Raw genomic sequence first — 12,999 nt, forward strand, 5'->3', positions numbered from 1 at the left:
TCGATGTTCTTCTCTCTCTTTCTCTCTCTCTCCTTCCATCCTTGTCTCCCTTCCTTCCATTCTATCTAAAATATCAATGGAAAAACATCCTTGGGTGAAGATTAACAAACAAAAAAATGGAATCATACATGCTGCTAAAAAGTGAAAAAATACCATGTGCATTCTGATCTATTTATATATAGATAAACTTTTACAAGAAGCATACAAAAACTGTTAATTAGGCCATATTTAAGGCAGAACTTTAGGGAGAGAAATTAATTGAGACTTCATTTTTCACTTTATACCTTTTTGCCTGATATAAAATTTTACTTTACCATATATATTTATCAATTTATTATATATTTATAATATATTATGTATCTATTTTTTATTTATTTGTTTGATTAGGGCATCAGAAAAATAGCAATTCATTTTACACATAATAACTGAAAAGTATTTTTCTGTCTGATTGTTTAAGTGTTACAAATCCTGAGAATATTATATACTGAACAGACTACCTTATAATTAACTCTTGCTTGGAAATCATCCTTTAAAAAAAATGCTTTGAGGTATAAATCACCTATGTATTAAACATGAGTCTTTTACATTTAACAAAGAATTTAAACAAACATATCAAAGTTCAGTGGCTCTTAAAACAGCTATCAGGTTCAAGGACACACTGTTCCACGATTTCCCGTAAGTTGGCGTTCTCCATTGCAGCTGCCACTCGCTCTTTGTCACTCATCTGCTTGTTGTCTTTCTCTGCTGGGTGGGTTCCTTTAGAAATGTAGATTTCCAACTTATGTTTAAATGGTAAACACCGCTGAAGTTTTACTCTTAAGCACAGCCCAATAAGAGTCGCCAAAGAGCAATGAGGTACTGTTGGCATGAACCTGATAATAACCAAATAGTCCTCTTCATTTATCTCCTGAACCTCCACACAACTTTCTGTTACCACTGCAAGTTGTTCCAAAGTATTGGGCTTCTCTGGGTCCTGGATAGTTCGAATCAAATCATAAACCCCTAGCACTTTCTCTTCCATGATCGGGGCTGCTGGGCAGCTCCCTGCTCAAAGAGGCCCGAGAGCCACAGGACCCTGCTGAGCCTCCAGGAGAGCAACCCCGACACCCGCTCCATCCTCATACTCCGCCATCCCTGGTGACCCTATGTATCTATTATATTACATATTTGATGTATATTTATCTCTATATATCATATATAAATATATATCTATATCTATATTATATAAGTATATAATAAATTATCTATATATTACAATATAGTATATATTGTATAGTATATATTGTATAGCATATATTATATATAGCAATATAGTATATGTTATATGTTATAATATAGCCTAGCCGGTGTGGCTCAATGGATTGAGCGTTGTTCCATGGACTGAGAGGTACCTGTTCGATTCCCATGCCCAGGTTGGGGGTTCAATCCCTAGTAGGGGGCATGCAGGAGGCAGCTGATGGATGTATCTCTCTAACTTCGATGTTTCTATCTCTCTCTTCCTTCCTCTCTAAAAAAACACACACATTATAATATAGTATGTACTATATAGTATGTATATATTATCTATATATTATAATATAGTATATGTTGGATATTACATAATTTATAATATATAATTATTGTAAATATTAGTTATATGTAATATATTTCATATATTATATATATTAAATGTTATTCACACTGAGATACCTTTTTAAACCAATGACTGGAAAAGAATGGGTTTTTATCCTTTCTAGACAATATTTTAAAATTTAATTTGTAATAAAATACAATACGATAGTATGCCAAGTTTGTTTTACTCTCTCAGGAGACTTTTAGCAAATATTTGAGGACATGGTAAAGAACCTTAAAAATAACACCATTCTGATACAACGACTTGTAAAACAGTTTGTCATCTGTAGTTTGTCACTTTCTATTGACGATTTGTCACCATCTACTCAAAGTGAAGAACATATCCTATGAACCAGCAATGCCGTCCTAAATTTAGACCCTACAGAAACTTACACATATCCTATGACGTGTACTAAAATGTTCATAGCAGCCATGTTCACAACAGCAAAAATAAAAAGTAAACTGGAAAACCACTAAAATATTCATTAATAGTAGAATGGCCACATTAATGGTCGTATAACCACACAAGGTAATACTATGTAAAATGTAACAATAAATGTACTACAGCACATACAACATGGATCAAATGCACAAACATATGCTGAAAAGAAGTAGGACATAAACATGTCATGTGAATCCATTGATATTTTTTTTAGGATTATATATACAAAGAGTAAAACCAAAGAAATGACTAACAAACTATCTGGGAGTAGGATAAAAGGGGTGTTAGCTGAAAGGGGCACACTTGGGGGCTATTAAGGGGCTGGCAATGTTATGTTTTGTGACCTAGAAACTGATTTACAAATATTTGCTTTGTAGTTTTCATCAAAATGTAGATTTTAAACACTTCGATGTATGTATGTTATGCATAATAACAAAAACTACAAAAATAAAACAAAGCACCTGCTACCATTCTGCACCAAAAACGTGGTTCGCACAGACCAGTATTTTTTATTCTGAAGGATATCTTATGAGAGCTTCCAAGGAGTCATCTTTAGGCTTGCAGGTAAATTTTAAGATTTAGAGCCCCAAAAGAATGTACAGAGAGACTGGACCTGTGTCCAAACCATTACAATAAAAATTAGTATCAGAAATGAAAGTATATTCTGTATTTAGACGAGAAGACAGAACTTTGATTCTTCATTATTAGATATCTCATTTTCATTCCTGAATCAGATATAGGCAATTCCTCTTCAAGAATATTGTATTTCCTGATTAATTTAGTTCATAAATTACAAATCCTTTTAAACAATCATATTAACATATCCTTCTTATAATCATTGCTCACATTCACCTAGCTTACACAGAAAGAATCCGAGAGCTGAACAAAAGAAGTACATAAAGCATGTCCAGAGTCTTAAAATCATCTAGTTAAAAGAAAAATCTATTCTCAACTCATCTCCACATCCGAATATATGGTGGTGGTGATGGGGAAAGGAGAAAGAGGAGCTTTGAATTGCTATGGTATACACACATACCACTTTGTAAGGGAAAACGCCCTTTAAACGTTAGCTATATATTAATTTTCACTTAATATTTGTAGGTTCATTTTCAGTTCCATGTTCAACATAATTACCACTTTAATGCTACTAATAGAAAATTTTATAACGCTTTAAAATTCAGGTTTCTATCCACTGGCGGGACTCATCATCATAGGGAATTCCAGAACTCCATGGATTTTGGCTGTCTACAAGAATGCCCAGTAAGAGATTATATTTCCCATACTGCTACTTATAGCCAAGTGCCTAAATTTTGGCCAATAAGATGCAAGTGTGTGTGTGGGTGTGTGTACACGCGCGCATGCCCTCACACAGTGTTGTTGCTCTTTTCTACTCTCTAGTTCCTCCTTCCCACTGACCAGAACATAGCAAGAAATGAAACAGCTGCTTCTGACCCCTAAATGAGAGCCTCCCGGTGAGAATGGCAGAGCCGCCTGGCCAGTTTGAATCATATCATTTCTGGATTGTAAAAGATAAATGTCTGTCTTATTTAAGCATTGAAATTTGAGGATATTGATAAAGTGGTTTTGTTTTTTAAAAAATAAATGAATGAGAATGAATAAATAGTGCTCTCTAGGAAGAACCACTGTATTTATTTTTTCTAAATATGTTTTTACTGATTTTTAGAGAGAGAGGAAGGAATAGGGAGAGAGAAACAATGATGTGAGAAACATGGATCAACTGCCTCCTGCCCATCCTCTACTGGGGTCTGAACCCACCACCCAGGCATATGATCTGACCTGGAATTGAACTGGTGACCTTTTGGTGCATGGGACCATACCCAACCAACTGAGCCACACTTGCCAGGGCTAATAAAGTAGATTTTAACATAAAAGCTTAAATATTCAGTTAAATTATTTGAACAAAATTGTTAAATCATTGCCTCACACCAAAGCAAACACACACACACACAAATGTTAGAATAACTAGAGGATTAAAATAAAACCTTATACTATAAGTTTTATGTGTATGACCTTGGGATGGCCAAGGCCCCTAAGCATTATCACAAAGGTAAAATCCACAAAGAAAAAGATTGAGATACTTGATGGCAATACATTTTTTATTGATTTGAGGGACAGAGCGAGAAAAACATCAACTTGTTGTTCCACTTATTTATGCATTCACTGGTTGATTCTCTTTCTTGTATGTTCCCTGTACGCTCTAACCAACTGAGCTACCTGGCCATACATTTAAAAAATAGTAATTAAATGTCAACACTATGATGAAAAAGCTACAATGGAATTGAAAAACTGAAGAAAACCGATTCAGTTTAAGGTTTAAGTCTGTAATAAACAAAAAGCTCAAAAATGGTAAGTAAAAGACATCAGAAAAATTGCAAAGAACACTGTATTAATACTGATCCTTGGCTGCAAGCCATAGGAACCAAACTCTAATTAATTTAGAGTGAATTACTGAGAATATGGGAAAGCTAAAAGGAAGAACTGGGTGCAAGAAAGACAAGAGAAGTAGTTCCAGAGGGCGCTGGTAGCAGGAACTGCTTACTGTACAGTCTTCCTTGAGTGTTGAGTGCTGCCACTGGAATAAATGGACAGTTCCTTAGAAACAGCCAGAGGTGGAGGATGGCTTAGAGGGTTGCTGGGGAGTGCTCTCAGGAGACACACCTATAAGGAAATGAAGAAGGCAGCCTGTGCAGAGGGAGAACCAGACCCACAATGAGGATGCCGCTGAAGCCTCGGCTAATGCTACAAGGGTGCTTTTGGGAATAGTCCCCCAGTGGAGGCAAAGGCCTGTGTATCATCTGTCCCCTTAGCGAGTTGCCTTGGGCTACCCTAGACAAGGCAATTCTCTAGTGAGGTAGGTGGTGATATATGAGCAGTTAAAAGTCCCAGCAACTGGACTTATTTTCTGACTTTGCATCACACCACTCAAAATTCAAAACTCTAAGAGAGCCAGACTGACACATTGGTCAGGTGCTCACAATTTGGCTAGGGCAGGCAAGATCCTCTAATACTATGTCTTCCCAAAACTGCACCAAGAGGTCATTCCCACTCCCCACCAAAAAACAAACAAACAAACAAACAAACAAACAAACAAACAGTTGTATGCCATTACCAAAACAAGAAGAATGGAAGCCAGATTTCCAGGATACAGCAAATGTCTACTATCGCTATCAACAAGCAATTCAGAAATAACAATATATAAATGATTAAGAAACCTTAAAATGTTCACTCTCACTAGCAGTCAATGATCTAAAAATTAAACATCTTTTGCTAGTCAGATTGACAAAAATAAAGACGGAGCGTCCTCAGAATTTGTAAGGATAGTGTAAGACAGGCACTCAAGCACAATGCTGACAGAAGAATAAACTGACATTATCTTTCTGAAAATTTTGCAATGTAAGCCAAAAGTTTTAAAAATACACACCCCCTGTGATTTCTAGGAATTTATACTAAGGAAACAATCGATTATAAAGAAAAACACAATATGCATAAAGAAATTCAATGCAGAAATGCTTGCTGTAATATAAATAAAGAAAATAAAACTAAACATTCAAAAATAGGTAATAGGGACTGGTAAAAAAGGTGAAGGGATTAAGAAAAAAACAACTCACAGACAGAGACAACAGTATGGTGATTATCAGAGGAAAAGCGGGGTGGGGGAGGTAGAAGAGGGGATAGGGGGAATAAATAGTGATGGAAGGAGACTTGACTTGGGGCGGTGAACATACAATACAATATACACATAATCTACCATAAAATTGTACACCTGAAACCTATATAATTGTTTTAACCAGTCACCCCAATAAATTAAATTAAAAATAATAGGTCACAGATTCAACAAGCTACGATAAATACAAATGATGAAATATTATGAAGCCATTAGGAATCATGCAGTTTCAAGATATTTATATATACAGGAAGATGTTCATGTTATTGGTAAGTTTTAAAAATCACAAAACACACAATAAATCATTTTATATTATCATAAACCAAAAGTAAATGTTATTTTAGGGTGATGGCACTGTAAGCATTATTTCCCTTGATTTTTTCCTATGACTCTTCTATTAAACATGTATTTCTTTTATTAGAAAAATACTATCGATATCAAATTAATTGATCTCATAAATATGAAATTTTGGGTTTATAGTCTAGAATTTTATGTCTTTAGAAATTTGTTAAAATAGAAGAGGACTTTTAGTTCAAATTCCTTTAAAAAAAACAAAAAACTTTTTTGACTAATCAGAAGAGTTAATACCCAGGGTCATAGTCAGATGTGGTAGCCCAGTTTTAAGTAAAAACAATTACTTGACTGTAAAAAATCTGTCTTTACTTTTATAATCATCATTTGTGTTTTTTTTAAACTGGAATATTGAACCTAATAGTTTTGGCTCACATTTAAAAGAAGAATAAATTACTTGGAAAGAGCCCAGAGGAAAGTAATAAAAATAATTACGCACTTAGAAACTGGGCTCTATAATGACATGCAAAAGGAAATCATTTAAAAAGTAAAACCAAAAATAACCCTACATTTTATGGGTTACCATAACCTCTGAGAAATAAAACAAGCAGCAAAATAAAAACCCTGAATTGTTAGAATAATAATTTTGTTTAGCCATTACCCTATTCTTTGAGGGTGTTACATGTCTAACACATGGCTGTAAGGACTTGTAATCATTAGAATGTTACTGCCGTGCTCTCCCTCCTGGGAGCATGTCCACACTTTTCACTTCCCCTTCTACTTCCCCCACAGGTGTGCATCTCCTAAACTCTAAGGAACCCCACAAGTTTTACAACCAGGGGAGCACTGGGCAGCAGCAGCTCATCATGGGTTTACCTAACTCCCCTGACACCTGTCCCCAGAGCCCCCTTTTTTCTGACACTCCTGTGAGCTGACAGCAGCCCCGCCTGGGCTCATTTCTTTCCTATGACATTTTCAGGAATCAAAGCAGCCCCCACCTGCCTCCAAGCTCTTTCCTGTGGCTTCTTTTATCCCTAAACTCTTATGTGTTTCACTGTTTCCAGCTTTTTTTTTTTTTTTTTTTTGGTACGTGCCCCTAGCGAGAACCGAACCCGGGACTCTCTGGTCTGCAGGCCGATGCTCCAACCACTGAGCCAAACTGGCCAGGGCAGTTTCTAGCTGTAATAAGTGTACTCTCAAAATTAAAAATAAAAAAGTTTTTCTTTTCTTTAAGTGTCCAAGGCAGAATAATTAGTCTTTAAAGTAGGGATTTACTACATAATCCTTTAGGATCTCTTCCATGTTTATGAGTTTTTGGATTTCAGGCATTTTAAACAATTGTAAAAACATTTCTCAGTTATACTTATAGCTTTGTGAAAGTGAAAACATGGATTAATCATTAGGGAATGTAATAGAGGATAAAAATTAGGTATGTAATTTAGTTATGGGATACACTTTACAATATTTGACTCCATAAAGGGGGCAATTAAATTAATTATTAAGGTATGTGCATGGAAAGTAAATTGTGATACAGTGAATGCAGACAAAACAATCCTATAGCATACTTTAGTATATAACAGACATTTAGTATGTAATGGTTTTAGTAACAAACCATTGGTTTTTTTAATATGTTTTTATTGATTTTTTAGGGAGAAAGAGAAAGAAACATCGATATGAGAGAGATACATCTATCGGCTAACTCCTGCACAACCCCCACTGGGGATCCAACCCAACCTGGGCACGTGCCCTGACCAGGAATAGAACCGGTATCTCTCCGTCCATGGGACAACACTCAGGCCACACTGGCTAGGCCAAACCATTAATTTTAAAAAGTCCAGTAGAAGAAAAAATGGATTTAAGGTCAATAAAAAATAAATCCTCAGTCTGGGCTGTTGTTCCATCTCCCGAATAAATGGCAGCAAAGTGACATTAACAACTGCTTTAAAATTTTTTTTCCTCATTGATTCCAGAGAGAGAGGAAAGAAGAGGGAGAGACAGAAACATCAATGAGAGAGAACATCAGTCAGCTGCCTCCTGCATGCCCCTCACTGGAGATTTGGCCCACAACCTGGGCATGTGCCCCAACCAGGAATCGAACCGGCGACCTCTCGGTGCATGGGTCGACGCTCAACCGCGGAGCCACACCAGCCAGGCAACTGCTTTAAAACTCCAAAACCTGTAACAGAAAAAGATAGCTTACCTGGTACTCAAAAATGCACTCAAGCCCTGGCCAGTTTGGCTCAGCAGTTAGAGCACTGGCCTGCGGTCCAGAGAGACCCGGGTTCAGTTCCTGCTAAGGGCATGTACCTCGGTTGCAGTTTGTCCGTGGTTGGGCCCTGCGGGAGGCAGCCACTCGATGTGTCCCTTTCACGTCGATGTTTCTCTCTCTCTTTCTCTTCCTCTCTCTCCCTCTCCACTCTATCTGACAAAAAATGGAAAAATGTCCTCAGGTGAGGATAAAAGAAATAAAATAAAATAATGAAGGGTTCAGTAAAAAAAGAAAAAAAAAATGCACTCAAGTCCCTGGCCAGTTTTTCTCAGTGGTTAGAGCATCGGCCCTCAGACTGAAGGGTCATGGGTTTGGTTCCTGGTCAAGGCACATGCTGGGGTTGCAGGTTTGATCCCTGCCCTGTCAGGGTTGTGTGGGAGGCAACCAATTGACGTGTCTCTCTCACATCAATGTTTAGCGGTGTAAAGAAAAAAAAATTAAAAATCAATAGAAAAATATCCTGGGGAGAGGATTAACAACAACAAAAATGCCTCAAATGCCTCTCAAAAACAAAGCAAAAAGCACAATTTAAAAACTAAACTGGGTCCTTGAAAAAAATGGCAGTGGAGTGAATGGAAGGAAGCTAAAAACTAAACTGGACATTCACAAAAAAGAAAACAATTTTAAAGGTTTGTCTTAGCACAATTTCTTCTTTTGAATAAAATATTAAGTTTTAAATACTTGTTTAATGTTTATATATATTAGGGCTTACCATGGATCGGACACTGTTATAAGCACCTTACAGACAGTAATTCATGTAATCCTCATTACTTTTTGAGGCAGTGACATTATTCCACTATTTTTCAGACAAGGAAACTGAGGCACAGAGGTCACATTAGTCCATGTTCACATGAACAGTAACTACTGAAGCCTAGATTCAAATCCAGGCAGTCTGGCCATGGAGACCATGACTGTAACTACTAAACTATTTTGTAAAAGTGCTTACTTCATATATTGATATTTGATAACAATTTTGAAGTTTGCAAATGTTCACAGCCCACAGAGCCAGAAGTATAAAAGTAAATCAGTGGAGATAAAAGATAGCTTTTCAAATACAAAGTTTTACTAGCTTTATGACATCTATGCATAGGTAGAAGTGAGGAATGAGAAATGACAGATATTACATTTACTTTAAATACATCTGTCATGAACTTATTGCTTAGATAAAATTTAAATTCAATAAAACCTTAGGCTGTCTGTTTTGAAAGACATAATTCACAAATATGAACTTAAATATTATAGAAAACAGATAGTCAGATTTTGATTATTTAATTCTATGACTGACTTTAAAGTGTTTGTATTTTTAATTAAAGAATGTAATTGGGACTTAAGAAATCAAAATTATAACACAGTATAAACAAGCTTCTCTTGGTAATTTTTTTCTCATGATAATATAGTCACTTTATTTCTTAATGGAAATACCACTGACCTAATCTGTATGCTAGTGAAAAAGGAAATCCATAACCAGGTAGAATGTAAGCATAACATATTAAACTCACTGTTAAAAAAAAAAAAAAGAGCTGATTTTAAAGGTCCTACATAGTTCTCACATATTCTAATGCTAGTTATGAAAAGTTGTAGATCTAATATAATTTGTATCTCCTTTTAGCATTTGTGAAATTAAAGTCCCTTCTAGTTATAAAATTCTAGGTACATTCAATACATAGTACTAAGCACACTGAAGCATATATTGCCAAAGGCTGACTTTTTGGCAAGAGGAAAATGAGCAAAATGACCTGGGTATTTCATCACGGCACCGGCAATGAGTCTCTTCTCTTCAAGGTTAGTCTCTAAATCGACACGTGTTGAAACTAATAACCCAATGTTTGCTGCCAGTGAACTAAAGGGAGACCTCGCCTAAAGTGTTTCTATGAGTTTCACATGTGTATTTTTATTGTATCTCCTGGAACCCTTGCTCTCCCTCCCCTTACCCTTCTATCACATTGGCTAATACATGTTACTAATTCAATATGCTATATTAACCTCTCATTTTTTTTCCATCTCTTCGTCCAATTTAACATAGTTAACCCTACTTTGAAAATGCCTTCATCTGGTTTTCTTCTCATCCCTCAAGCTACTCCTCCTTTTATCTAGATATTAAATGTTGGAATTAAACAACACTGAGCTCTAGGCCTTCTTTTGAACTCTATACCTATGCTGCTCTACATGGTAGCCACTAGCCCATAGGACTTGTTAAGAAAATTAAAATAGCCCTGCGGTGTGGCTCAGTGGATTGACTGCAGGAGGCAGCCAATGAATATTTCTCTCTCATGTTGATGTTTCTATCTCTCTCTCTAAAAAAAGAAGTCAATAAAACATATTTAAAAAATAAACTTAAAATAATAAAGTCAAATTAAATTAAAAATTCATTTCCTTGGCCTGGCTGCTGTGGCTCACTGGTTGAGCATCGATCCATGCACCAAGAAGTCGCCGGTTCGATTCCTGGTTAGGGCATATGCCCAGGTTGTGGACCAAATCTCCAGTGGGGGGGCATGCAGGAGACGGCAATCAATGTTCTCGCTCATCGATGTTTCTATCTCTCCTTCCCTCTCCCTTCCTCTCTCTCTAAAATCAATAAAGAAAAAAAAAATCATTTTCTTGGTTGCAGCCACAAGTGGCTTGTGACTATCATATAGTGCAGGACTGTGCTAGAATATTTCCATCATCGGAGAAAGTTCTAGTGTACAGTGCTGCTCCATACCATCCCCGAATGCATGTTTGTGGATGAAAAAAGGGGTTCTGGCCTTGGTCCTGGCCAGTGTGGCCCAGCTGGCTGGGCACTGTCCTGTGCACCAAAAGGCTATGGGCTCCATTCTCAGACAAGGTACTTGCCTGGGTTGCAGGCTCAATTCCCAGTGGGAGGCATTCAGGAGGCAGCCTATACATGCTTTGCTCTCACACTGATGTCTTTCTCTCTTTTTCCCTCTCTCTAAAAAAGTAAAAAAATATATTTTTTAAAAAAGAAAAAAGGGGTTCTGTGGAAAGTAACCTCACAGGGTGATTTGATCATAAATCCTTAACTGGGCAGGTCATGGTGGGTCGTCAAGCCCCCGGCATATATCTTTTTAGCAAAAGGTTTATCATTGCCTTAACAGAGTCCTGCCCATTTTTTCTGTGTGTCTAGATTAACACACCTTTTAAATACACCACCCTCAAGAGAGCACTTAATCTTGTTAACTATCCTGCAATGCAATCCCTGCCTTGCTTTCTCCCACCTCCTTATACTCCCTCCTTAATTTCAAATGCATAAATAAACTGCAAAACTATAATTCTGTGGACTATTTGAGATCTTCCTCCTTGGCATATGCCATCAGTTTGGCTCAATAAACTCCTTAAAAAATTCTCTACATGTTTGGACTTTTCATATGTCGATATGTCCATGGTGTCAGTTACCATCTATTTGCGGCTTCCACATTTGTACTCTCTTATACACACTTCTCCTTTGAGCACAAAACCCATGTAGCCAAATACCTTTCTTCACTTTTCCACTTGAATGTCTCAAAGATACCTTAATCCAATATGCTCAAGAACAAGTTTCTCATATTTGTCTCCAATCCTAGTTTTAGAATGTTCTGTTTCACTAATGTCATCACTATCTAACCCCTGGTAAGTAAGTTAGAAAATTCATTTAGCCCTTATTCTCCCTCATTCTTTCAACCCATTTCCAAGTTCTTTGAGTTATCTCTCAAATTTTTCTCCTTCCTCATTTCCTCTGCAGACTCAATAATCCAAACTCATATAGCTTGATTAGTGGGGAAATCACCTGGATTCAAATCTTGGTTTTGGCTGAGAGACCTTGGACAAGTTACTGACCCTTTTTTTCTTAACCAAGTTTTTCATCTGTAAAATGGAAGAAATAGTATGGTTTTCTTCATAGTGTTCTAAGAATAAAATAAGATTATGAATGTAGGCAGGACATTAAGTTCCCTATAAATGTTAGCTACTATTATTACTATCATCTCATGTCTAGATTCCTGAAAGTGTATCCTGTCTTTCCATGCTTATTCTTTTTTTTTTTTTTTTTTTTGTTCAGGTAGAGTGGGAGGGAGAGAGGGGAACAGAGAGAGAGAGAGAAACATCGATGTGAAAGGAACACATCGAGTGGCTGCCACCCGCACAACCGACCAGGGCCGGGGACAAACTGCAACCGAGGTACGCGCCCTTAGCGGGAACCGAACCCGGGTCTCTCAGGACCGCAGGCCGACGCTCTAACCGCTGAGCCAAACCGGCCAGGGCTCCATGCTTATTCTTGCTCCTCTCCAATCTTCTCTCCACAAAATAACTAGAGACTTTTAATAAATGTAAATCTGGTCATGTGCCTCTCTATCTCCCTGGAAACCTATTAATGGTTTTATAGGTCTTTTAGAATAGACAGACTCATTCATCTCTCATCACTGTTGCCTCTTCATCATTATGCTTTAACCAAACTGGCTTCAAGTTCCTTAACAGGTCACATTCACTCCAAGAGGGCTTTTGCGTTTTTCGAAATATCCCTGCAAATTAGTTTAATCTTAATCAACCTTCAGACTTCAACTGAAAAGTCACTTCCTCTCTATTTTACATTCTCATTGTACCATGTTCCTCTCTGTCCCAGAACTTCTCAGTTTGCACTTAGACATTTTTATGAGTGACTATTAATTATTACTATAATTTATTTTTCTCCAACAGACATCTCAGACTGAACTCCTGGTATTCCTCCCA

At 36.9% G+C, this 12,999-nt stretch overlaps 1 pseudogene; it reads right to left on the bottom strand.

Annotated features, from left to right (window-relative positions):
- Positions 1–758: 758 nt before the first annotated feature.
- Positions 759–1,116, bottom strand: LOC118641927 (annotated as a pseudogene).
- Positions 1,117–12,999: the final 11,883 nt, after the last annotated feature.

The sequence above is a fragment of the Molossus molossus genome, unplaced genomic scaffold, assembly GCF_014108415.1.
Source record: "Molossus molossus isolate mMolMol1 unplaced genomic scaffold, mMolMol1.p scaffold_m16_p_3, whole genome shotgun sequence".
Lineage (NCBI taxonomy): Eukaryota > Metazoa > Chordata > Mammalia > Chiroptera > Molossidae > Molossus > Molossus molossus.